General features: G+C 43.7%; 1 protein-coding gene across 2 annotated transcripts in view; it reads right to left on the minus strand.

Moving 5' to 3' along the window:
- Window positions 1-24,574, minus strand: part of LOC142467914 (uncharacterized) — a 115,001-nt gene that overhangs the window by 57,199 nt on the left and 33,228 nt on the right. Inside the window, exon 1 of one of the 2 annotated variants that reach the window (XM_075573898.1) lies at window positions 9,416-9,675. The exons of the other annotated variant lie outside the window; for it this stretch is intronic. The gene's annotated coding sequence lies outside the window, so the exon portion shown is untranslated. Of the gene's footprint in view, window positions 1-9,415; window positions 9,676-24,574 lie in introns of those variants that run through there. 2 annotated transcript variants of the gene reach the window in all.

The following is a 24,574-nucleotide window of genomic DNA, read 5'->3' on the forward strand; positions in this document are numbered from 1 at the left end:
CCCTACCCCCTGTTATACATGTACTGTGTAATCATTATACCCTACCCCCTGTTATTCATGTACTGTGCAATCATTATACCCTACCCCCTGTTATTCGTGTACTGTGTAATCATTATATCCTACCCCCTGTTATACATGTACTGTGTAATCATTACACCCTACCCCCTGTTATTCATGTGCTGTGTAATCATTATACCCTACCCCCTGTTATTCATGTACTGTGTAATCATTATACCCTACCCCCTGTTATACATGTACCGTGTAATCATTATACCCTACCCCCTGTTATACATGTACTGTGTAATCATTATACCCTACCCCCTGTTATTCATGTGCCGTGCAATCATTATACCCTACCCCCTGTTATTCATGTACTGTGTAATAATTATACCCTACTCCCTGTTATTCATGTACTGTGTAATCATTAGACCCTACCCCCTGATATTCATGTACTGTGTAATCATTATACCCTACCCCCTGTTATTCATGTACTGTGTAATCATTATACCCTACCCCCTGTTATTCATATACCGTGTAATGATTATACCCTACCCCATGTTATTCATGTACCGTGTAATCATTATACCCTACCCCCTGTTATTCATGTACCGTGTAATCATTATACCCTACCCCCTGTTATTCATGTACTGTGTAATCATTATACCTACCCCTGTTATTCATGTACTGTGTAATCATTATACCTACCCCCTGTTATTCATGTACTGTGTAATCATTATACCCTACTCCCTGTTATTCATGTACTGTGTAATCATTATACCTACCCCCTGTTATACATGTACTGTGTAATCATTATACCCTACCCCCTGTTATACATGTACTGTGTAATCATTATACCCTACCCCCTGTTATTCATATACTGTGCAATCATTGTACCCAACCCCCTGTTATTCATGTACTGTGTAACAATTATACCCTACCCCCTGTTATTCATGTACTGTGTAATCATTATACCCTACCCCCTGTTATTCATGTACTGTGTAATCATTATACCCTACCCCCTGTTATTCATGTAATGTGTAATCATTATACCCTACCCCCCGTTATTCATGTACTGTGTAATCATTATACCCTACCCCCTGTTATACATGTACTGTGTAATCATTATACCCTACCCCCTGTTATTCATGTACTGTGTAACCATTAAACCCTACCCCTGTTATTCATGTACTGTGTAATCATTATACCCTACCCCCTGTTATTCATGTACTGTGTAATCATTATACCTACCCCTGTTATTCATGTACTGTGTAATCATTATACCCTACCCCCTGTTATTCATGTACTGTGTAACCATTATACCCTACCCCCTGTTATTCATGTACTGTGTAATCATTATCCCTACCTCTGTTATACATGTACTGTGTAATCATTATACCCTACCCCCTGTTATTCATGTAATGTGTAATCATTATACCTACCCCCTGTTTTTCATGTACTGTGTAATCATTATACCCTACCCCCTGTTATTCATGTACTGTGCAATCATTACACACTACCCCCTGTTATACATGTACTGTGTAATCATTATACCCTACCCCTGTTATTCATGTACTGTGTAATCATTATCCCTACCTCTGTTATACATGTACTGTGTAATCATTATACCCTACCCCCTGTTATTCATGTAATGTGTAATCATTATACCTACCCCCTGTTTTTCATGTACTGTGTAATCATTATACCCTACCCCCTGTTATTCATGTACTGTGCAATCATTATACCCTACCCCCTGTTATACATGTACTGTGTAATCATTATACCCTACCCCTGTTATTCATGTACTGTGTAATCATTATACCCTACCCCCTGTTATACATGTACTGTGTAATCATTATACCCTACCCCCTGTTATTCATGTACTGTGCAATCATTATACCCTACCCCCTGTTATACATGTACTGTGTAATCATTACACCCTACCCCCTGTTATTCATGTGCTGTGTAATCATTATACCCTACCCCCTGTTATTCATGTACTGTGTAATCATTATACCCTACCCCCTGTTATACATGTACCGTGTAATCATTATACCCTACCCCCTGTTATACATGTACTGTGTAATCATTATACCCTACCCCCTGTTATTCATGTACCGTGCAATCATTATACCCTACCCCCTGTTATTCATGTACTGTGTAATCATTATACCCTACTCCTTGTTATTCATGTATTGTGTAATCATTATACCCTACCCCCTGTTATTCATGTACTGTGTAATCATTATACCCTACCCCCTGTTATTCATGTACTGTGTAATCATTATACCCTACCCCCTGTTATTCATATACCGTGTAATGATTATACCCTACCCCCTGTTATTCATGTACCGTGTAATCATTATACCCTACCCCCTGTTATTCATGTACCGTGTAATGATTATACCCTACCCCCTGTTATTCATGTACTGTGTAATCATTATACCTACCCCTGTTATTCATGTACTGTGTAATCATTATACCTACCCCCTTTTATACATGTTCTGTGTAATCATTATTCCCTACCCCCTGTTATACATGTACTGTGTAATCATTATACCCTACCCCCTGTTATACATGTACTGTGTAATCATTATACCTACCCCCTGTTATTCATGTACTGTGTAATCATTATACCCTACTCCCTGTTATTCATGTACTGTGTAATCATTATACCTACCCCCTGTTATACATGTACTGTGTAATCATTATACCCTACCCCCTGTTATACATGTACTGTGTAATCATTATACCCTACCCCCTGTTATTCATATACTGTGTAATCATTATACCCTACCCCCTGTTATTCATGTACTGTGTAATCATTATACCCTACCCCCTGTTATTCATGTACTGTGTAATCATTATACCCTACCCCCTGTTATTCATGTACTGTGTAATCATTATACCCTACCCCCCGTTATTCATGTACTGTGTAATCATTATACCCTACCCCCTGTTATACATGTACTGTGTAATCATTATACCCTACCCCCTGTTATTCATGTACTGTGTAACCATTAAACCCTACCCCTGTTATTCATGTACTGTGTAATCATTATACCCTACCCCCTGTTATTCATGTACTGTGTAATCATTATACCTACCCCTGTTATTCATGTACTGTGTAATCATTATACCCTACCCCCTGTTATTCATGTACTGTGTAATCATTATCCCTACCTCTGTTATACATGTACAGTACTGTGTAATCATTATACCCTACCCCCTGTTATTCAAATAATGTGTAATCATTATACCTACCCCCTGTTTTTCATGTACTGTGTAATCATTATACCCTACCCCCTGTTATTCATGTACTGTGCAATCATTATACCCTACCCCCTGTTATACATGTACTGTGTAATCATTATACCCTACCCCTGTTATTCATGTACTGTGTAATCATTATACCCTACCCCCTGTTATACATGTACTGTGTAATCATTATACCCTACCCCCTGTTATTCATGTACTGTGCAATCATTATACCCTACCCCCTGTTATTCGTGTACTGTGTAATCATTATATCCTACCCCCTGTTATACATGTACTGTGTAATCATTACACCCTACCCCCTGTTATTCATGTGCTGTGTAATCATTATACCCTACCCCCTGTTATTCATGTACTGTGTAATCATTATACCCTACCCCCTGTTATACATGTACCGTGTAATCATTATACCCTACCCCCTGTTATACATGTACTGTGTAATCATTATACCCTACCCCCTGTTATTCATGTGCCGTGCAATCATTATACCCTACCCCCTGTTATTCATGTACTGTGTAATAATTATACCCTACTCCCTGTTATTCATGTACTGTGTAATCATTAGACCCTACCCCCTGATATTCATGTACTGTGTAATCATTATACCCTACCCCCTGTTATTCATGTACTGTGTAATCATTATACCCTACCCCCTGTTATTCATATACCGTGTAATGATTATACCCTACCCCATGTTATTCATGTACCGTGTAATCATTATACCCTACCCCCTGTTATTCATGTACCGTGTAATCATTATACCCTACCCCCTGTTATTCATGTACTGTGTAATCATTATACCTACCCCTGTTATTCATGTACTGTGTAATCATTATACCCTACCCCCTGTTATTCATGTACTGTGTAATCATTATACCCTACCCCCTGTTATTCATGTACTGTGTAATCATTATACCCTACCCCCCGTTATTCATGTAAAGTGTAATCATTATACCCTACCCCCTGTTATACATGTACTGTGTAATTATTATACCTACCCCCTGTTATACATGTACTGTGTAATCATTATACCCTACCCCTGTTATTCATGTACTGTGTAATCATTATACCCTACCCTCTGTTATTCATGAACTGTGTTATCATTATACCCTACCCCCTGTTATACATGTACTGTGTAATGAATATACCCTACCCCCTGTTATACATGTACTGTGTAATCATTATACCCTACCCCCTGTTATTCATGTACTGTGTAATCATTATAACCTACCCCCTGTTATTCATGTACTGTGTAATCATTATACCCTGCCCCCTGTTATTCATGTACCGTGTAATCATTATACCCTAACCCGTGTTATACATGTACAGTGTAATCATTATACCCTACCCTTGTCATACATGTACTGTGTAATCATTATACCCTACTCCCTGTTATACATGTACTGTGTAATCATTATACACTACCCCCTGTTATTCATGTACTGTGTAAATATTATACCCTACCCCCTGTTATACATGTACTGTGTAATCCTTATCCCTACCCCCTGATATACATGTACCGTGCAATCATTATACCCTACCCCCTGTTATTCATGTACTGTGTAATCATTATACCCTACCCCCTGTTATTCATGTACCGTGCAATCATTAGACCCTACCCCCTGTTATTCATGTACTGTGTAATCATTATACCCTACCCCCTGTTATTCATGTACTGTGTTATCATTATACCCTACCCCCTGATATTCATGTACTGTGTAATCATTATACCCTACCCCCTGTTATTCATGTACCGTGTAATCATTATACCCTACCCCCTGTTATTCATGTACTGTGTAATCATTATACCCTACCTCCTGTTATACATGTACTGTGTAATCATTATACCTACCCCCTGTTATTCATGTACTGTGTAATCATTATACCCTATCCCCTTTTTTTCATATACCGTGTAATCATTATACCCTACCCCCTGTTATTCATGTACCGTGTAATCATTATACCATACCCCCTGTTATTCATGTACCGTGTAATCATTATACCATACCCCCTGTTATTCATGTACCGTGTAATCATTATACCCTACCCCTGTTATTCATGTACTGTGCAATCATTATACCCTACCCCCTGTTATTCATGTACTGTGTAATCATTATACCCTATCCCCTTTTTTTCATATACCGTGTAATCATTATACCCTACCCCCTGTTATTCATGTACCGTGTAATCATTATACCATACCCCCTGTTATTCATGTACCGTGTAATCATTATACCATACCCCCTGTTATTCATGTACCGTGTAATCATTATACCTACCTAGGGTGACCACCCGTCCCCCTTTTGCCGGTACAGTCCCGGTTTTTCGGGAGCTGTACCGGTTTTCTGTGTGTACCGGAAATGTCCCGGATTTTCCTCAATGTGTCCCCATTGTTTGTTTTTTTGTCGCCGGCGGTGCGCGAGTGATTAGCTGCGGTGCACTGTGCGCTGTGCGCGAGTCTGCGGCGACGGCGGCGCGGAGGAGGAGACGGCAGCAGCCCGGCTGGTAAGTATTTTTTTTTTAATGCCTCCCTCCCCCCCCCCGGCAGTTTCGTACCTTGTTGGCCAATCCCCAGCATCCCGGCATTAAGCCCCGCCCCCCGGCATCATCCTTCACCAAGGACTGGCATGTGGAATGGATGGAAGGAAGGGTGCCTGGGGGCGGGGCTTCCGCTTCCTGCGGCAGAGCACACGTGGTGTGTGTCTCTGCCTGCGGCTCCTGGCTCTTCTGCGCGGTGTTTCCCCCCCTCTGCCCGCCCGGGGGGATAGGAGGTGGGTTTTTTATCCTTTGCCTCCTGTCCTGGCGCTTCCCCCCCCTGTCCCCTTGGTTCGGGAGATGGGCGCGGGGGCTGGCAGTGGTGGCTGCGCGGTGTTCCCACATTCTGCCCCGGGAACCCGTGGCTGCCCTCCGGGGGAGGGGGGGCGGCAGTTTACCTTTGTGTCCCGGCGCTCCTATCCCCCCCCCCCCCCAGGTGCGGGAGATGGGCGCGGGGGTGGGTGCAGGGGGAGGCCGAGAGCCACCTGCTCATGGCTGCCTCTGTCTGCACTCCATTGTGTGTGTGTGTGTGTGTGTGTGTACCACTATCTGTGTGTGTGTGTACCAGTGTCTGTGTATGTGTGTACCAGTGTCTGTATGTGTACCAGTGTCTGTATGTGTACCAGTGTCTGTATGTGTACCAGTGTCTGTGTCTGTATGTGTACCTGTGTGTGTGTGTACCAGTGTGTGTGTGTACCAGTGTGTATGTACCAGTGTGTATGTACCAGTGTGTGTGTGTGTGTGTGTGTGTACCAGTGTGTGTGTGTGTGTGTGTACCAGTGTGTGTGTGTGTGTGTGTGTGTGTGTACCAGTGTGTGTGTGTACCAGTGTGAGTGTGTGTGTGTGTGTACCAGTGTGTGTGTGTGTGTGTGTGTGTGTGTACCAGTGTGTGTGTGTGTGTACCAGTGTGTGTGTGTGTGTGTGTGTGTGTACCAGTGTGTGTGTGTGTGTGTGTGTGTGTGTGTGTGTGTGTGTACCAGTGTGTGTGTGTGTGTGTGTGTGTGTGTGTGTGTACCAGTGTGTGTGTGTACCAGTGTGTGTGTGTGTGTGTGTGTGTGTGTGTGTGTGTGTGTGTATACCAGTGTGTGTGTGTGTACCAGTGTGTGTGTGTACCTGTGTGTGTGTGTGTGTGTGTTTGTGTGTGTGTGTGTGTGTGTGTACCAGTGTGTGTGTGTGTGTGTACCAGTGTGTGTGTGTACCAGTGTGTGTACCAGTGTGTGTGTGTGTGTGTGTGTGTGTGTGTGTGTGTGTGTGTACCAGTGTGTGTGTACCAGTGTGTGTGTGTGTGTACCAGTGTGTGTGTGTGTGTGTACCAGTGTGTGTGTGTGTGTGTGTGTGTGTGTGTGTGTACCAGTGTGTGTGTGTGTACCAGTGTGTGTGTGTGTGTACCAGTGTGTGTGTGTGTGTACCAGTGTGTGTGTGTACCAGTGTGTGTGTGTACCAGTGTGTGTGTACCAGTGTGAGTGTGTGTGTGTGTGTGTGTGTGTACCAGTGTGTGTGTGTGTGTACCAGTGTGTGTGTGTGTACCAGTGTGTGTGTGTGTGTGTGTGTGTGTGTGTGTACCAGTGTGTGTGTGTGTGTGTGTACCAGTGTGTGTGTACCAGTGTGTGTGTGTACCAGTGTGTGTGTGTGTGTGTGTATACCAGTGTGTGTGTGTGTGTGTGTGTGTGTGTACCAGTGTGTGTGTGTGTGTGTGTGTGTACCAGTGTGTGTGTGTGTGTGTGTGTGTGTGTGTGTGTGTGTGTGTGTGTGTGTGTGTGTGTGTGTGTGTGTACCAGTGTGTGTGTGTGTGTGTGTGTGTGTGTGTGTACCTGTGTGTGTACCAGTGTGTGTGTGTGTGTACCAGTGTGTGTGTACCAGTGTGTGTGTACCAGTGTGTGTACCAGTGTGTGTGTGTGTGTGTGTGTGTGTACCAGTGTGTGTGTGTGTGTACCAGTGTGTGTGTGTGTGTACCAGTGTGTGTGTGTGTGTGTGTGTACCAGTGTGTGTGTGTGTACCAGTGTGTGTGTGTGTGTACCAGTGTGTGTGTACCAGTGTGTGTGCCAGTGTGTGTGTGCCAGTGTGTGTACCCGTGTCTGTGTCTCCCTCTCTCTCCCTCTCTCTCTCTGTCCCTCTGTCCCTCTCACCCTCTGTCCCTCTCACCCTCTGTCCCTCTCACCCTCTGTCCCTCTCACCCTCTGTCTCTCTCACCCTCTGTCTCTCTCGCCCTCTGTCTCTCTCACCCTCTGTCTCTCTCACCCTCTGTCTTTCTCACCCTCTGTCTCTCTCACCCTCTGTCTCTCTCACCCTCTGTCTCTCTCACCCTCTGTCTCTCTTGCTGTCTCTCTCACCCTCTCGCTGTCTCTCTCACCCACTCGCTGTCTCTCTCACCCACTCGCTGTCTCTCTCACCCACTCTCTGTCTCTCTCACCCACTCTCTGTCTCTCTCACCCACTCTCTGTCTCTCTCACCCACTCTCTGTCTCTCTCAACCACTCTCTGTCTCTCTCACCCACTCTCTGTCTCTCACCCACTCTCTCTCTCACCCACTCTCTGTCTCTCACCCACTCTCTGTCTCTCTCACCCACTCTCTGTCTCTCTCACCCTCTCTCTCTGTTTCTCTCACCCTCTCTCTCTGTCTCTCTCACCCTCTCTCTCTGTCTCCATCACCCTCTCTCTCTGTCTCTCTCTCTGTCTCTCTCTGTCTCTCTCTCTGTCTCTCTCTCTGTCTCTCTCTCTGTCCCTCTCACCCTCTGTCCCTCTCACCCTCTGTCCCTCTCACCCTCTGTCCCTCTCACCCTCTGTCCCTCTCACCCTCTGTCCCTCTCACCCTCTGTCCCTCTCACCCTCTGTCCCTCTCACCCTCTGTCCCTCTCACCCTCTGTCCCTCTCACCCTCTGTCCCTCTCACCCTCTGTCCCTCTCACCCTCTGTCTCTCTCACCCTCTGTCTCTCTCACCCTCTGTCTCTCTCACCCTCTGTCTCTCTCACCCTCTGTCTCTCTCACCCTCTGTCTCTCTCACCCTCTCGCTGTCTCTCTCACCCACTCGCTGTCTCTCTCACCCACTCGCTGTCTCTCTCACCCACTCTCTGTCTCTCTCACCCACTCTCTGTCTCTCTCACCCTGTCTCTTTGTCTCTCTCACCCTGTCTCTCTGTCTCTCTCACCCTCTCTCTCTGTCTCTCTCACCCTCTCTCTCTGTCTCTCTCACCCTCTCTCTCTGTCTCTCTCACCCTCTCTCTCTGTCTCTCTCACCCTCTCTCTCTGTCTCTCTCACCCTCTCTCTCTGTCTCTCTCACCCTCTCTCTCTGTCTCTCTCACCCTCTCTCTCTGTCTCTCTCACCCTCTCTCTCTGTCTCTCTCACCCTCTCTCTCTGTCTCTCTCTCTCTCTCTCTCTGTCTCTCTCTCTCCCTCTCTCCCTCTCTCTCTCTCCCTCTCAATCTCAATCTCCCTCTCTCTCTCCCTCTCTCTCTCCGTCTCTCTCTCCCTCTCTCTCTCCGTCTCTCTCTCTGTCTCTCTCTCTGTCTCACCCTCTCTCTCACCCTTTCTCTCTCTGTCTCTTTCTCTCTGTCTCTCTCACCCTCCCTGTCTTATCTTAACTGCCGTATACCTACACCGAAGTAACCTACCCTTCTTTATTCCAGATCTGACTCAAGTTTCACACGGGAGACCTCGGAAGACAGGTAGGGAACACCTCCCCTCCAGTATAGTACCTTGAGGGACAGCGGATCAGGTAAGATCTAGATCAGGTAAGATTTAGAAATTGTGAAGAGGGGGCATCCAGACACTGGTTAAGGGGTTCAGAATCATTCACATCTGGGTTTTTTTTGTTCGATTAGTGAGGTCAACACACACACACACAACTATGTAACAAGGACTAATGGTCGTAAGTATAAGTGTACTACAATAAATAAACTGTTATGTAAAAAAAAAAAAAATGTCCCGGTTTTTCATTTTCAAAATCTGGTCACCCTATACCTACCCCCTGTTATTCATGTACTGTGTAATCATTATACCTACCCCCTGTTATTCATGTACCGTGTAATCATTATACCCTACCCCCTGTTATTCATGTACTGTGTAATCGTTATGCCCTACCCCCTGTTATTCATATACTGTGTAATAATTATACCCTAACCCCTGTTATTCATGTACCGTGTAATCATTGTACCCTACCCACAGTTATTCATGTACCGTGTAATCATTATACCCTACCCCCTGTTATTCATATACTGTGTAATCATTATACCCTACCCCCTGTTATTCATGTACCGTGTAATCATTATACCCTACCCCCTGTTATTCATATACTGTGTAATCATTATACCCTACCCCCTGTTATTCATGTACCGTGTAATCATTATACCCTACCCCCTGTTATTCATATACTGTGTAATCATTATACCCTACCCCCTGTTATTCATATACTGTGTAATCATTATACCTACCCCCTGTTATTCATATACTGTGTAATCTTTATACCATACCCCCTGTTATTCATATACTGTGTAATCATTATACCCTACCCCCTGTTATTCATATACTGTGTAATCTTTATACCCTACACCCTGTTATTCATGTACCGTGTAATCATTATACTCTACCCCCTGTTATTCATGTACCGTGTAATCATTATACCCTACCCCCTGTTATTCATGTACTGTGTAATCATTATACCCTACCCCCTGTAATTCATGTACTATGTTATCATTATACCCTACCCCCTGTTATTCATGTACTGTGTAATCATTATACCCTACCCCCTGTTATTCATGTACTGTGTAATCATTATACCCTACCCCCTGTTATTCATGTACTGTGTAATCATTATACCCTACCCCCTGTTATTCATGTACTGTGTAATCATTATACCTACCCCTGTTATAAATATACCGTGTAATCATTGTACCCTACCCCCTGTTATTCATATACTGTGTAATCATTATACCCTACTCTCTGTTATTCATGTACTGTGTAATTATTATACCCTACCCCCTGTTATTCATATACTGTGTAATCATTATACCCTACCCCCTGTTATTCATGTACCGTGTAATCATTAAACCCTACCCCCTGTTATTCATGTACCGTGTAATTATTATACCTACCACTGTTATTCATGTACCGTGTAATCATTATACCCTACCCCCTGTTATACATGTACTGTGTAATTATTATACCCTACCCCCTGTTATTCATGTACCGTGTAATCATTATACCTACTCCCTGTTATTCATGTACTGTGTAATCATTATACTTACCCCCTGTTATTCATGTACCGTGTAATCATTATACCTACCCCTGTTATTCATGTACCGTGTAATCATTATACCCTACCCCCTGTTATTCATGTACCGTGTAATCATTATACCCTACCCCGTTATTCATGTACTGTGTAATAATTATACCCTACCCCCTGTTATACATGTACTGTGTAATTATTATACCCTACCCCCTGTTATTCATGTACCGTGTAATCATTATACCTACTCCCTGTTATTCATGTACTGTGTAATCATTATACCTACCCCCTGTTATTCATGTACCGTGTAATCATTATACCCTACCCCTGTTATTCATGTACCATGTAATCATTATACCCTACCCCCTGTTATTCATGTACTGTGTAATCATTATACCCTACCCCCTGTTATTCATATACTGTGTAATCATTATACCCTACCCCCTGTTATTCATGTACTGTGTAACCATTATACCCTACCCCCTGTTTTTCATGTACTGTGTAATCATTATACCCTACCCCCTGTTATTCATGTACTGTGTAACCATTATACCCTACCCCCTGTTATTCATGTACTGTGTAATCATTATACCCTACCCCCTGTTATTCATGTACTGTGCAATCATTATACCTACCCCCTGTTATTCATGTACTGTGTAATCATTATACCCTACCCCCCGTTATTCATGTACTGTGTAATCATTATACCCTACCCCCTGTTATTTATGTACTGTGTAATCATTATACCCTACCCCCTGTTATTCATGTACTGTGTAACCATTATACCCCTACCCAATGTTATTCATGTACTGTGTAATCATTATACCCTAGCCCCTGTTATTCATGTACTGTGTAATCATTGTACCCTACCCCCCGTTATTCATGTACCGTGTAATCATTATACCTACCCCTGTTATTCATGTACCTTGTAATCATTATACCCTACCCCCTGTTATACATGTACTGTGTAATCATTATACCCTACCCCCTGTTATTCATGTACCGTGTAATCATTATACCCTACCCCCTGTTATACATGTACTATGTAATCATTATACCCTACCCCCTGTTTTTCATGTACCGTGTAATCATTATACCCTACCCCCTGTTATACATGTACTATGTAATCATTATACCCTACCCCCTGTTATTCATGTACTGTGTAATCATTATACCCTACCCCCTGTTATACATGTACTGTGTAATCATTATACCTACCCCCTGTTATTCATGTACTGTGTAATCATTATACCCTACCCCCTGTTATTCATGTACTGTGTAACCATTATACCTACCCCCTGTTATTTATGTACTGTGTAATCATTATACCCTACCCCTTGTTATTCATGTACCGTGTAATCATTATACCTCCCCCTGTTATTCATGTACTGTGTAATCATTATACCCTACCCCTTGTTATTCATGTACTGTGTAATCATTATACCTACCCCCTGTTATTCATATACTGTGTAATCATTATACCCTACCCCCTGTTATTCATGTACTGTGTAACCATTATACCCTACCCCCTGTTTTTCATGTACTGTGTAATCATTATACCCTACCCCCTGTTATTCATGTACTGTGTAACCATTATACCCTACCCCCTGTTATTCATGTACTGTGTAATCATTATACCCTACCCCCTGTTATTCATGTACTGTGTAACCATTATACCCTACCCCCTGTTATTCATGTACTTTGTAATCATTATACCCTACCCCCTGTTATTCATGTACTGTGTAATCATTATACCTACCCCCTGTTATACATGTTCTGTGTAATCATTATTCCCTACCCCCTGTTATACATGTACTGTGTAATCATTTTACCCTACCCCCTGTTATACATGTACTGTGTAATCATTATACCTACCCTCTGTTATTCATGTACTGTGTAATCATTATACCCTACCCCCTGTTATACATGTACTGTGTAATCATTTTACCCTACCCCCTGTTATACATGTACTGTGTAATCATTATACCTACCCTCTGTTATTCATGTACTGTGTAATCATTATACCCTACTCCCTGTTATTCATGTACTGTGTAATCATTATACCTACCCCCTGTTATACCTGTACTGTGTAATCATTATACCCTTCCCCCTGTTATACATGTACTGTGTAATCATTATACCCTACCCCCTGTTATACATGTACTGTGTAATCATTATACCCTACCCCCTGTTATACATGTACCGTGTAATCATCATACTCTACCCCGTTATTCATATACTGTGTAATCATTATACCCTACTTCGTGTTATACATGTACTGTGTAATCATTATACCCTATCCCCTGTTATTCATGTACTGTGTAATCATTATACCCTACCCCCTGTTATTCATATACTGTGTAATCATTATACCTATCCCCTGTTATTCATGTACTGTGTAATCATTATACCTATCCCCTGTTATTCATGTACTGTGTAATCATTATACCCTACCCCCTGTTATACATGTACTGTGTAATCATTATACCCTACCCCCTGTTATACATGTACTGTGTAATCATTATACCCTACCCCCTGTTATTCATGTACCGTGTAATCATTATACCCTACCCCCTGTTATTCATGTACCGTGTAATCATCATACCCTACCCCCTGTTATACATGTACTGTGTAATCATTATACCTACCCCCTGTTATACATGTACTGTGTAATCATTATACCTACCCCCTGTTATTCATGTACTGTGTAATCATTATACCTACCCCCTGTTATTCATGTACTGTGTAATCATTATACCTACCCCCTGTTATTCATATACTGTGCAATCATTGTACCCAACCCCTGTTATTCAAGTACTGTGTATACAGTAGCTAGGTTCCCCCCTGGGTTTCCCTTTCCTTCCCCTCACCCCCAGATCTGCTGTGGAAGGGTGCCGGAATTGCCGGTAGCAGGAGCTGTGTGTGCATCCGAAGGGGCTGGAGAGGCGAGCCGGTCATCGGAAACTCACTGCGCACCCGGCTAGCAGGAGATGCCATCTTTAGTTGCACAAGCATTCGCTGACGGAACCAGAGGTGCGGCTGCCAATGCAGTGCTTTGTGCATGTGCAGAGTGCAGGAGCAGCGGCCATTGCTCAGATAGGGACTACAAGCCCCATAATGCAATAGGGACAAGGCACGACGTGTTGCACAATAGCCAATAGGGCTGCCCAATTCCACTGCACAGGACTGGATACATTTGGCGCGCTTGCACCACCTTAGTCAGTCGGAGCTGGGACAAGGAAGGGATCGGTTGTGTGTGTAGGTGTCTGTGGCAACTGCACTAGGCCAGATATCCCCTGTTAGGCCCCAGCTAGGCCCCGACTCCCCTCAGCTTGTGATTGCTGCAGTGACAGGCCCATAGATAGGGACTCTGCTCTGTAGGTTCATAGTGAGGGATACAGACAGGAGCAGCTGCATCCTGTTCATAGGTGGCCTGAGGTCCAGAACCAGACCATCAGAGACTATCATCAGTTTGGGACCCTCCAGCTGGATACCACCAACCCATAGAGGCAGACTCATCGCTGACATCGCTGGATCAGTGAATCCTATCTTCTACAGCGCGCCCGGGTGTGGGCACACCCGGCAGGTACCCTACAAAGTGCATCAACTCACCCTTACACATTAGTGGGCAGCACTGTACCATACATTGGGTTGGGGGATTGACCTTGTGGACACCAGGTTGTTTGGGTGCATAAGGGCCCCTTGGTACTTTGGGGAACGGTGACTCCATTGAGAGGGGGCAGAGTATTGGAAGCTATGGCCGTGCGAGGCCTGGTGGGTAGGCTTTAACTCTAGTATGCCCCTGAGGAAGTGAGGTACTCTCATGAAACGCGTAGGGTTGTGGGTAACTAGAGACTGCTGATTGCCAATCTAGAGATCGGGACTCTCACTTGGAGTCTGGTGTATGAGTCTGCCTATCCGCTGTTGCGCGCGCAGCACAGACACTGCTGGGTTGCACGTAGCATTGAGCTACTACCCCTCCATACGTGCGCGCACCGGTGTGCGTAGGAGTGCACGGCCTGCACGCGGGACGTCGCGCGAAGGTGAAACATCAGCGGTGAATTTCGTCTCAGCAGTGGGCCACACAGTCGGGGAACGGTCTATTACCGGTGGGGATCCCAACCCCAAAGCGGATACCATCTGTAGAGACATCAGCTGCTGTGCCTATATCCAATTGACTTCTTGTGAGTAGGGCTTCAATTTTGCCCACCCGGACAGCAGTCTCTGATACCTATATGTGTATGTCACTTTTTATTAAACCAGTTTTATAGAAGGCCATTTGCAGGTGTTTAATGTTAGTATAGTTGTTTTAATTTTATTGTGTTGTATGTTTTGTCTTTTAGTTTATAGTATTGAGTTTCCTATACAGTAATACAATATGATTGGTTTTTGGTTTTTCATTTCCATGTGGTGAGACAACCATCAAGAACCTTCAGAGGATTTATAGTCACTACAGGACTGGTTCATAACTATGGTCAGGACTATCACTGTTTCATAGAGTGTGTGAGGCGCCGGATTTCTCTTTTTTCTTTAACTCTATTAGCTACATATAGTAAAACTGTTCTGCTTTACCAAGTATGCATTCTTTATGTGTCCTGTAACGGGGGAAATTCTATACGCTAGGATCCCATACAGGTGGAGGCGCTACTGAACATCACTCAGGTGCATCCCAGGTTCCCAGCAGCAGAGGCTCAGATCTCCTGGGCACCATCAGGTATTGCACCACATCCACACAACTTAGCCACACATCTCCCAGGGGGTTGGGGAAAGTGCGCTACATTTGGAGGCGCTGCTGAGATCTCAGACCTGGGGTGCCCTACTCAGCAGTTTAATTAATAAAGATCTGAACACCATGTTTGTACCATCTAAACAAAAAGTCCACGACTGGGCTTTGGGGCTACACGTGAGTCCCCGCCACGTGCTCATTGTGGGAGCTATTCCCAGCACTACACCCGCGCACGAACTTTGCCAGAATCACTGCCAACTTCCTGGTCTAGCAAAAGCACAGGTATTAGGGAGAAAGTTTGACACTACACAACGGTGGACAATATTCCTAGTTGCTGCCGGCCATGACCTATGCGAAGAAGGGGCTCCAAAGGCCCTGTATTTACCGGACGCCCCAGCCACAGGCTACCCAGTGATATACCCAGCTCTAGCCACCTTACCCATGACCTCTCTACCTTGGGACTCTCCATTGGCAGCCCCTATCGGGCCGAACTCTTACGCACCCTGTGTCCCTTCCAGAGGCGCAACACTTCGGGTGTAAGTTCACCCATAACCCCGGATGGCTTTCATTTCCCACGCTACCCTAGAGACACCCCATAGAACTTCCTCTCAGTCTGAAGCTTGTATCTTTCCTGGGAACTGGGGATCTCCAGTCCTGTCCGCTAGCACCCCCATCAGGGACAAGCTGCCCCTCCCCATGGTCACCTTCGCCTCAGACGTGGCCTCAGAGACACCTATCGCTAGCGGGTCGCAGAGTAACTTCACGCCAGTGCCTAGGCTGGGTCCAGTCGATTATAGTCATCTGTCTATGGGACCCTCTCACCTGGGAGTGACTCTACCTCAACTGGTGAAAACAGTGACTCAATCATCCCAGTCCCAACAATACTGTAAACTGAAGGTTTTGTCAGGGATCTGACTTACGCCCATCGGCGAGGCAGAGTTCGAAGAATGGATGGATGAAGCGGAACAAGTGCTTCCTGAGTGAACTTGCTCCAACGCGGTAAAGCGGGAGTGAATCATCGAGTGCCTACGGCCGCCGGCCGCCCATATGGTACAGTTCTATCGGGATGATCACCCTGAAACTGATTCCCAAGCATTCATACACGCCCTCACCAAAGCCAACGGAACCCCGGACGATGCCATCTCCCTAATGGCTAAGTTCCATGCTCCTTCCCAAGCAGAAGGAGAGGAGGTATCGGAATTCCTCCGACGGATCCAATTGTCTCTATGGGACTTGGTGAAGGAAAAGGTGGTACGAAATTCAGAGGCCGACAGGTTTAGGACCAGCTCTTATGGGGAGCATTGTCCATGCACCCGGTAGCGATCCGAGTCAGCTGTTGTCTTGCTCCAGGGCAGCCTATTTCATTTGAAGACTTAATGGATAGGGTTCAAGCATAAGAGACCATCTTGATGGCCAGGCTTCCACAGAAGGTTCGTGGCTCAACTACAGACAAGAAATCTGCGACCCCCTCGAAGAAGACCAGAAGATTTCCGCCAGAAAATGGCCAAGGAGGCTCTCCAAGCCGAAGATGATCTTTCTGCCAAGGTACTTAATGCCAACCCCTGCACCTCGGGACGAGTGTCCCCTACCTACTGTACCGAGGCCGACTTCTGTGGCATCACCTGCTTCCACTGTGGCCAGAAGGGTCGCGTATCACGGAATTGTCCAAAGAAAACGAAAACTCCAACTTAGAATTTTCTCCCCAATGTGATGATGATATGCGGGGTTCGTAGCTCTCACAGGCGTCTCTGTAGATTTTTTCTTCTTCTTTACTTTTGCAGATTCTGAACTATCAGTAGCACTGGGCACACATTCCTTCTCATCAGTGATACTGGATGTGCACCTGCCAAGAAAAACCTCTGTACCTTCCTTGGGTCCCCAGCGCACTGCTTGCTGCTGCAGTTCCTTGGCTCGTTGAAAAAAATATTTCTCTGGCTGCTGCCCTTTTTCTGGGGCAACGTACAGTAGGGGCCATCCTTATCGTCCGAATAAGGCAAGTGGCTGGGCTCTTTACACCAAGAACACATTTTCTTCCCCATTCTTGCAGAGTAAACTTTAACAAGTCCTGTTGGATGAAACGTGTTGGTGTGTTTCCTACACCTTCATTGCTTAGCTGATTGTGCAATTAACACAATTTTACTACATCTGGAGTTGCCCTATCTATTTTTGATCCACTGGTGCGGATGCTGTGCTCCTTTCCTTCTACATATCCCATTCTTGCAGAGTCTGTATTTCACTTCAGCTGGGCAGCCATTTTAAATTCCCAGGGTTTTTTTTCTTCACAAGTGGTGGGGTAGACTCCGGTCACAGCATCAGTACCTTGTGTGGGTCATCGTCTGTCGCAGTCCTCCCAGTCCCACTGTGGCATTGTGGCTTTCTTCAGTGCAGTGTAGATTTCCTGCCTGGATGTGTATCCCTTTAATTCTGGTCCCTGCTGCATGTGATTCCTTGCGTTGTTGCTCTGGTCATTGCAGGAACTATGCAGGCAAAAGCACAAACATTTTCACAGGCAATCTCTGGGGCCCTTTTAACTTCAAGTGCCACCTCTTATCCCAACTTCTGACACCAAATGTAAGAGATGTGTGTAGAGGTATACAATGGAGACCAATTTTAAGGTGAAATTAAAATAAGACACCTTGAGAAAGTCCTTTACGGACGAAACGCGTAGGTGCGTTCCTACCATTGTTTTTCTTTTTAACTGACCAATAAATTACTATATTTATAACTTATCCCTATCTGGAGTTACCCTCATTTTTTGGCGCTATACTAGCTGGAAGCTGCTGGGAAACGCTGCTGTGCTCCTCTTCACCCTTTGCTGCTTGTGTCTACCTTCAGAGGACAGCACGCTGGAATTGATCCACCAACCAAGGACACCATAAAGGAAGGTAAAGGGCTATAGCCCATTTTATTTTTATCATCCATTGCTGGACTTACTTGAGTTATTCCTCGGGGTTGAGTATACTGTTATTAGGAGACCTATTTTGGGGTACCCGCGTGGGGACCACCAGGCCTCTAGTTTCTCACCCTGGGATGTCATGCCAATATACTCTATGTCCTGGAGTCTGGATCTACTATTGGAAATGGAATTAATTGATAATTAATGAGCTATTCATGGTGATGCACCAATACACTGTTCTATTCATGAAATTAAAATAAGGCTTTATTGCACCTGTTCCTTTAAACACAGCAAACACAAACATCAAAGAAAAACCTACTCCACTTTGGAGAAATCACTACACATTTTACTTCAGCCCTATCTAGCTGGGTGGGTAGCTAAGCTGCTTACCACCCCAAACACACATATACTGTACTGTATATATACAGTATATATCACAGACACACAGAATACAGCTTGCACGCCTATATAGAAAGGTTACCCAAAGCTGTCATATATATGCTATTGTATCAATAGACAGCTGTGCTCCAAGGAGAATTATTCTATAAAGACAACGAAAAAAGTATCCAAAGAGGAGCACACGGGTGTACCAAAAATAAATAAACAATATATTAATTAAGTAAAAACAAGGGAGATAGGTTAAAACACCCAAAAATCCAAAAAGAAAGTCTTATCTGTAGCTGGGGTTTCTGTAGGGGAAAGCCTCTCTGTTCTCCTGGGTCAGCATCCTTGTGTGCTATGGCACTCTCTGTGTCCAGGTGTAGAGGTCTTGTCCCCTTGTCTTGCTGGCAGCATACAGTCCTTCTCTGTGCATCAAGACATCTTATTATCCTTGGTTAATCCCAGGTGTGGGCTAAGGAATCTCTTCTTCCTGTTTCTCAGAACAGGCCTTTTCTAACACAGTCTTAATCAGCCAGGTGGAATCTGGTTGATTGCCTGTTCAATTAACCAGCCCATTGCTGGATTTAGAGACAGTTTCTCTCAACAGTGATAAGTCCCTGTTACACAGCCCAAAAACACAAAGGTGTGAAACGAGGAAGCCATTCAGGAGGAATCATAATATGGTGCAAGGAGGAGCTTCAAAGACAAATAAAATCAATAAAAAGAGGAGATACCCACATGTGGCTACAAATAAAAGGCTCCATGTCCAGCCATGAATATGACACATACGTATGTGCAGCACACATCCCACGCTCCGAATTCCCATACTACAATCCAGACATCTTCGAGATCCTCCAGACAGAGGCAATCCACTTTCAGACCCTGGGTAAAGTGCTGATATGTGGAGACCTCAACGCCAAAACAGGCAGAGAACAGGACTACATATCTACAGAGGGAAATAACTACATATTTGGAAATGACACCTGCTGTCATAGCTCTGTGACATGACAAAGAACCAGCTACGACAATGTAACAAACAAGAACGGTAAAGAGCTCCTAAACCTGTGTCGCGGTCTGGGACTGTACATTATCAATGGACGGACAAGAGGAGACTCTTTGGGTAGATACACATACAGCTCTGTGCTGGGCAGCAGCGTAGTGGATTACGCAATCACTGATATAGACCCACAAGCCATCAGTGCTTTCATAGTAATATGGAAATTTGGACTATGAGGGTCTATTTTGCTGATAGAGGGGGGCCATAATTGCTTGTAATGTAATAACTACATGTGGTGAATGGTTTAAATGTATCTGTATACATGTCAGGTTCACTAATGGTTCTGCTCTCAGTTAAAAAAAAACTGTCACTAGGCAGTTTACAATCAACAACAAGGTTGGTCAATCTTCCATAGTATAAAAAACAGATATCGAATTGCAGAGGAAATACAATTCAGCCTTTTAATATAGAATTCTTGAGAAAAAACAAGTCAGATTTTTAATATCGAATTGCTAAGGAATGACAAGTCAATTTTTGTAATCTGCTTGGTAATGCAACATGTGATGTATAGAAAACTGTATAAAAACCGAAGAAAGAAAGAGTGCCTCCCTTCAGAATCAGCCTGAAGTCTTGCATGACAAATTGATTCTCCCTGCGTGTTTGTATTGCAAGTATCAATAGCTTACTCTTTCTTTCAAAGAACCTGGACTCCAGTTATTGATGATCAGCCTGAATCTGAGGGTCCATAACAGTGGTATCCGAAGTGGGATCCAACTCCTCGGCTCACTGGACCAAAGTTCTGCTCGTGGACGATCTTGGACACTCAATCAGCCGGCTATTATAGGTACAGGCGCCATTTCATAAATGCCTTTAGTTGAACCGATTGAGTGTCTATGTTCTAGATGGGTAATTCCTCTTGTCAGATCCTGAGTGACCGAAATCCAGACTTAGTAAGTTATTGATATAATGTGATTGTTTATGGTTGTGAGCTTAACGTAAAGATTCTGCAGTGAATAAGATAATAATGGGGAATTATGTGAATAAGGGTCCTTCATCGGACAAAAAGTAGGATATTCCAAAAGGATCCCCCTTGTTTATAATGATACAAGATCAGGGGCCAGGAATTTTTAGATTTTGTGCGAGTTGGGGTATACTGACCAGGAATAGTTAATTCCCCTGGCCTTCCGAGTGAACCTGGCATATATACCCATTCTACAACATCTTCAAACCTGTCTTAGTGACAAGGGAAGAAAAATGACAGGTCAAGAATGACATGTATTTTCTCTTTGTTATGAAAAAGCTTTATTAAAGAAACAAGAGTCTCTTAAAGCCTCTTGGAATCATAATATAAAAGTACATCTTTAAAGTAGCTTTAAAGAAATGAATGTATTAATATGGAAGTATTCAGATGAATTAGAATAAGAATTACACCTTTTCCCCCCCAGCAAGCATGTAGGTAAGCACTGCACTTCTGTTTAATGTAGATTTTTTTGTATCAATGACAAGGTCTATTTTTTTAGGATCATGTGTAATTATTTGGCTATAAATTAGAAGAGTATAATTTCTAATTGTCTTATAATTTCTATGTTCTGCGCTAACAAAGAAAAAAAAGGGGAAACATCCTTTTCAATATTTTTATTTTTTTGTTTTCTTTTTGTTTTAGAAAGATCATAGTGAATAGTGTGAAGGGATAATTATTATGTGTCATGGAGCAAAGGGTTTGTGTGTCACTCTGATAGTTTATTAGTGTATTGTTTTAAAAGTAATTGTGAAATTTGAAAAAGATTTTTTTTACACCCTGACTCAAGAATAGTTTTGTAATTACATTGTAATTCTATATCTCACTAACATGTTTTTACAGTAGCACAGGTGTTGTTATTCCTGGGCGGGGGAGATACTGGGTTCCAATATGTAAATGATCTATTGATACAAATACAATATGAAATAGGATATAAGGAAGTTTTAAATACAGTTTTTTATATACTGTGATAGAGGAGCCATGACTTAAACGAAATATATCTAATTTGATACACTCCCTATAGTAGGACAAAATGTACAGAAAATTTCATGGATATAGGTCCTACAAGTTGAACGACAGGTGGGAGAACGTCAGCTGTTTCACACTGATACGATACAGGCTTTGCATAATGCTTTTCTTCCTAGTACTGACTGGGCAAAAATTAACACTATGCTTCAAAATACTAATGAATCAGTAGAAGATTTTGTGTAGTTAAAGCGGTCACAGCCCATGGAGCCATTCTCAATCCTGATATCAAGGCCTCTGCCCTAACTGTTACTGCGTTTGTAAAAGGTCTAAAAGACAAAATTAAAGCTTCTGTGGAACGAACCTGCATTGGTTATGAAATAAAACAGTTAGCAGAAGACATTTAGCATGCTAAGTATTTTGAGCGAAAAGAGGAAGAAGCCGCAGCATGTAAAAATGTTAAGCTTTTTAAAGCACAGCCCCTTTTATTCTCAGGATAAGAAAGGGGGGAGCGGGGGAGAACACAATAGTGTAATCCTATAAGGAATCAGAATAAATAGAAGTGGTAGTGCACTCACAATTAGTAAGATCAAAAAGGCATTTCGGTTAATCAGTGTCACGGTAGCTTATGACAGGCTGTAATTTACACCAAAAATATATATAAATATATATATACCTGGGTTTGAACTGGGACGAGACTTAGATATGATAAAATGTAATTTATTCCTTGATAAAGGTGAAAACACATACAAACACACAAAAATACGTCGCTGCACCAAACAAACAGACATAGAAACACAAATTACCTGGTGCAAGGGGGAAAACAACAGGAACCACACAAATAATCAAAAGATTATACACAGACCCCTGTAGTTGCACTCAAGGTAAATGACACGATAATTGTAATGTCAATGAAGGTATATGGCTATGAATAGCCAAATCCTAGTATAGGATGCACAGTCAAAAGAGGTCGCACTACTACTAATAAAATAACAAAACTTTAATAATCTATGCTATAAAAACCGACGAAACACAATAAAAAATGCATACAAGTGCATTGATAAAATCCCCAGATGTGTAGGGTAACGGTACTTATTGAACAAAATGTGTTCCAATTAGCTGTAGTGTAATCAAAACGCTATATAGCAGGCTGCAGACTAGAGTATATAGGTATTATTATCATAATAGGTAATGCAGTATAGGGATACACCTAATAAGGCCTCTATAAGTACACGCAGTGTGTGGTGGTGGTGATGGGTTATTATCCTCTCTAGACCAAATCGATAAGGTCACAGCTGTTATGGGATCCCCAAATAAACCCCAACTCAAACAGCGTATCCCTAGCTAAACCAAATCCTGCCGTAGGGTAAATAACACAAGCAGCGGGAGCAAAAGGAGGGGACCCGCGGTATATAAATGCATCCAACAATGAAAAATACACCTCAGCACAGTATGTACTGCTACATGTGCTTCATGATGGAGATATAACCAGATGAAATACAGTCACGGTGCATAAAGGGTACATAGAACTGCCCGCATGGATCGTAGAGCATACATTTAAGACACACCACTAGGGAGAAGTAATTTGTCTTTGTGGTGTGTGAGTCAAAGCGGGTCCCTGTAAAGCACAATACGACCTGATAAATATGAGTCTCCTACAGCCTGTAAGCTCCGTATTCAGTTGGGAGCTGCCGTTACTCCAAAGACACAGTTCGCGCATGCGTCAACGTAATGACGTCACGGCGTTTCCCCGACGTACGTTTCGCGCGTCATCACGCGCTTTCTCAAGGGGGAGGAATGAGTAGCGTGAATAATCGGGTAGTGAGACCTATTTTATACCCTCCTTGAAGGGGAGGGACAGGAGGCGTATGCCTAATAAATTTAAAGAGGCATAACAAGCACATATGTAGTCATCACATATACATAAAGGAATCGGGAGAGGGGGGGCATGGAAGGGAGGGAGGGGGGGGGAAGGCCTATTAAGAAAAACCTGAGGTGGGACTAGAGGGTGACACAGTCACTAGGGATGGAGATACAGGGCATCTAATGAACATGTCATGCCAAAGTCAAAACACTAGTGTAGTAAGGTGGCTGGAGAGGCATGTAAACGATGCATACAGGGGGTAGATGGTGGTAAAGACAAATAATAATGGTAGAAAATGTGTTATATGTCAGAGGTGTAGGAATGTGCTACACTAGGCGGAGCCGCCTAAAAAGTCAAAACGACTCCTTCTACGCTAAAAATTAAATATCTATATACCAGGATCCCTCTAACCCTGTGGAAGGAATGAGGAGAAAATGAAGCCTTCATTAAGGCCGTGGGGTGCCAGTGTGTTGAGACAGTGGATCCAACGGCATTCATGTTGGCGTAGCTTGATGTCCCAGTTGCCCTTGCGTGGGCCCCAGGGTATATGTGATATACCAATAAACTTCAGATAGGAAGAGTCCACCAGAATGTGCATCATTCACATGCCTCGCCACTGGCGTGTCCGCCTTGTTTCGCACCGACCCAAGGTGCTCTAGAACCCGAACCTTAAATGCCCTATGGGTTTCACCAATGTA

The sequence above is a fragment of the Ascaphus truei genome, chromosome 1 (genome assembly GCF_040206685.1).
Source record: "Ascaphus truei isolate aAscTru1 chromosome 1, aAscTru1.hap1, whole genome shotgun sequence".
Classification (NCBI taxonomy): domain Eukaryota; kingdom Metazoa; phylum Chordata; class Amphibia; order Anura; family Ascaphidae; genus Ascaphus; species Ascaphus truei.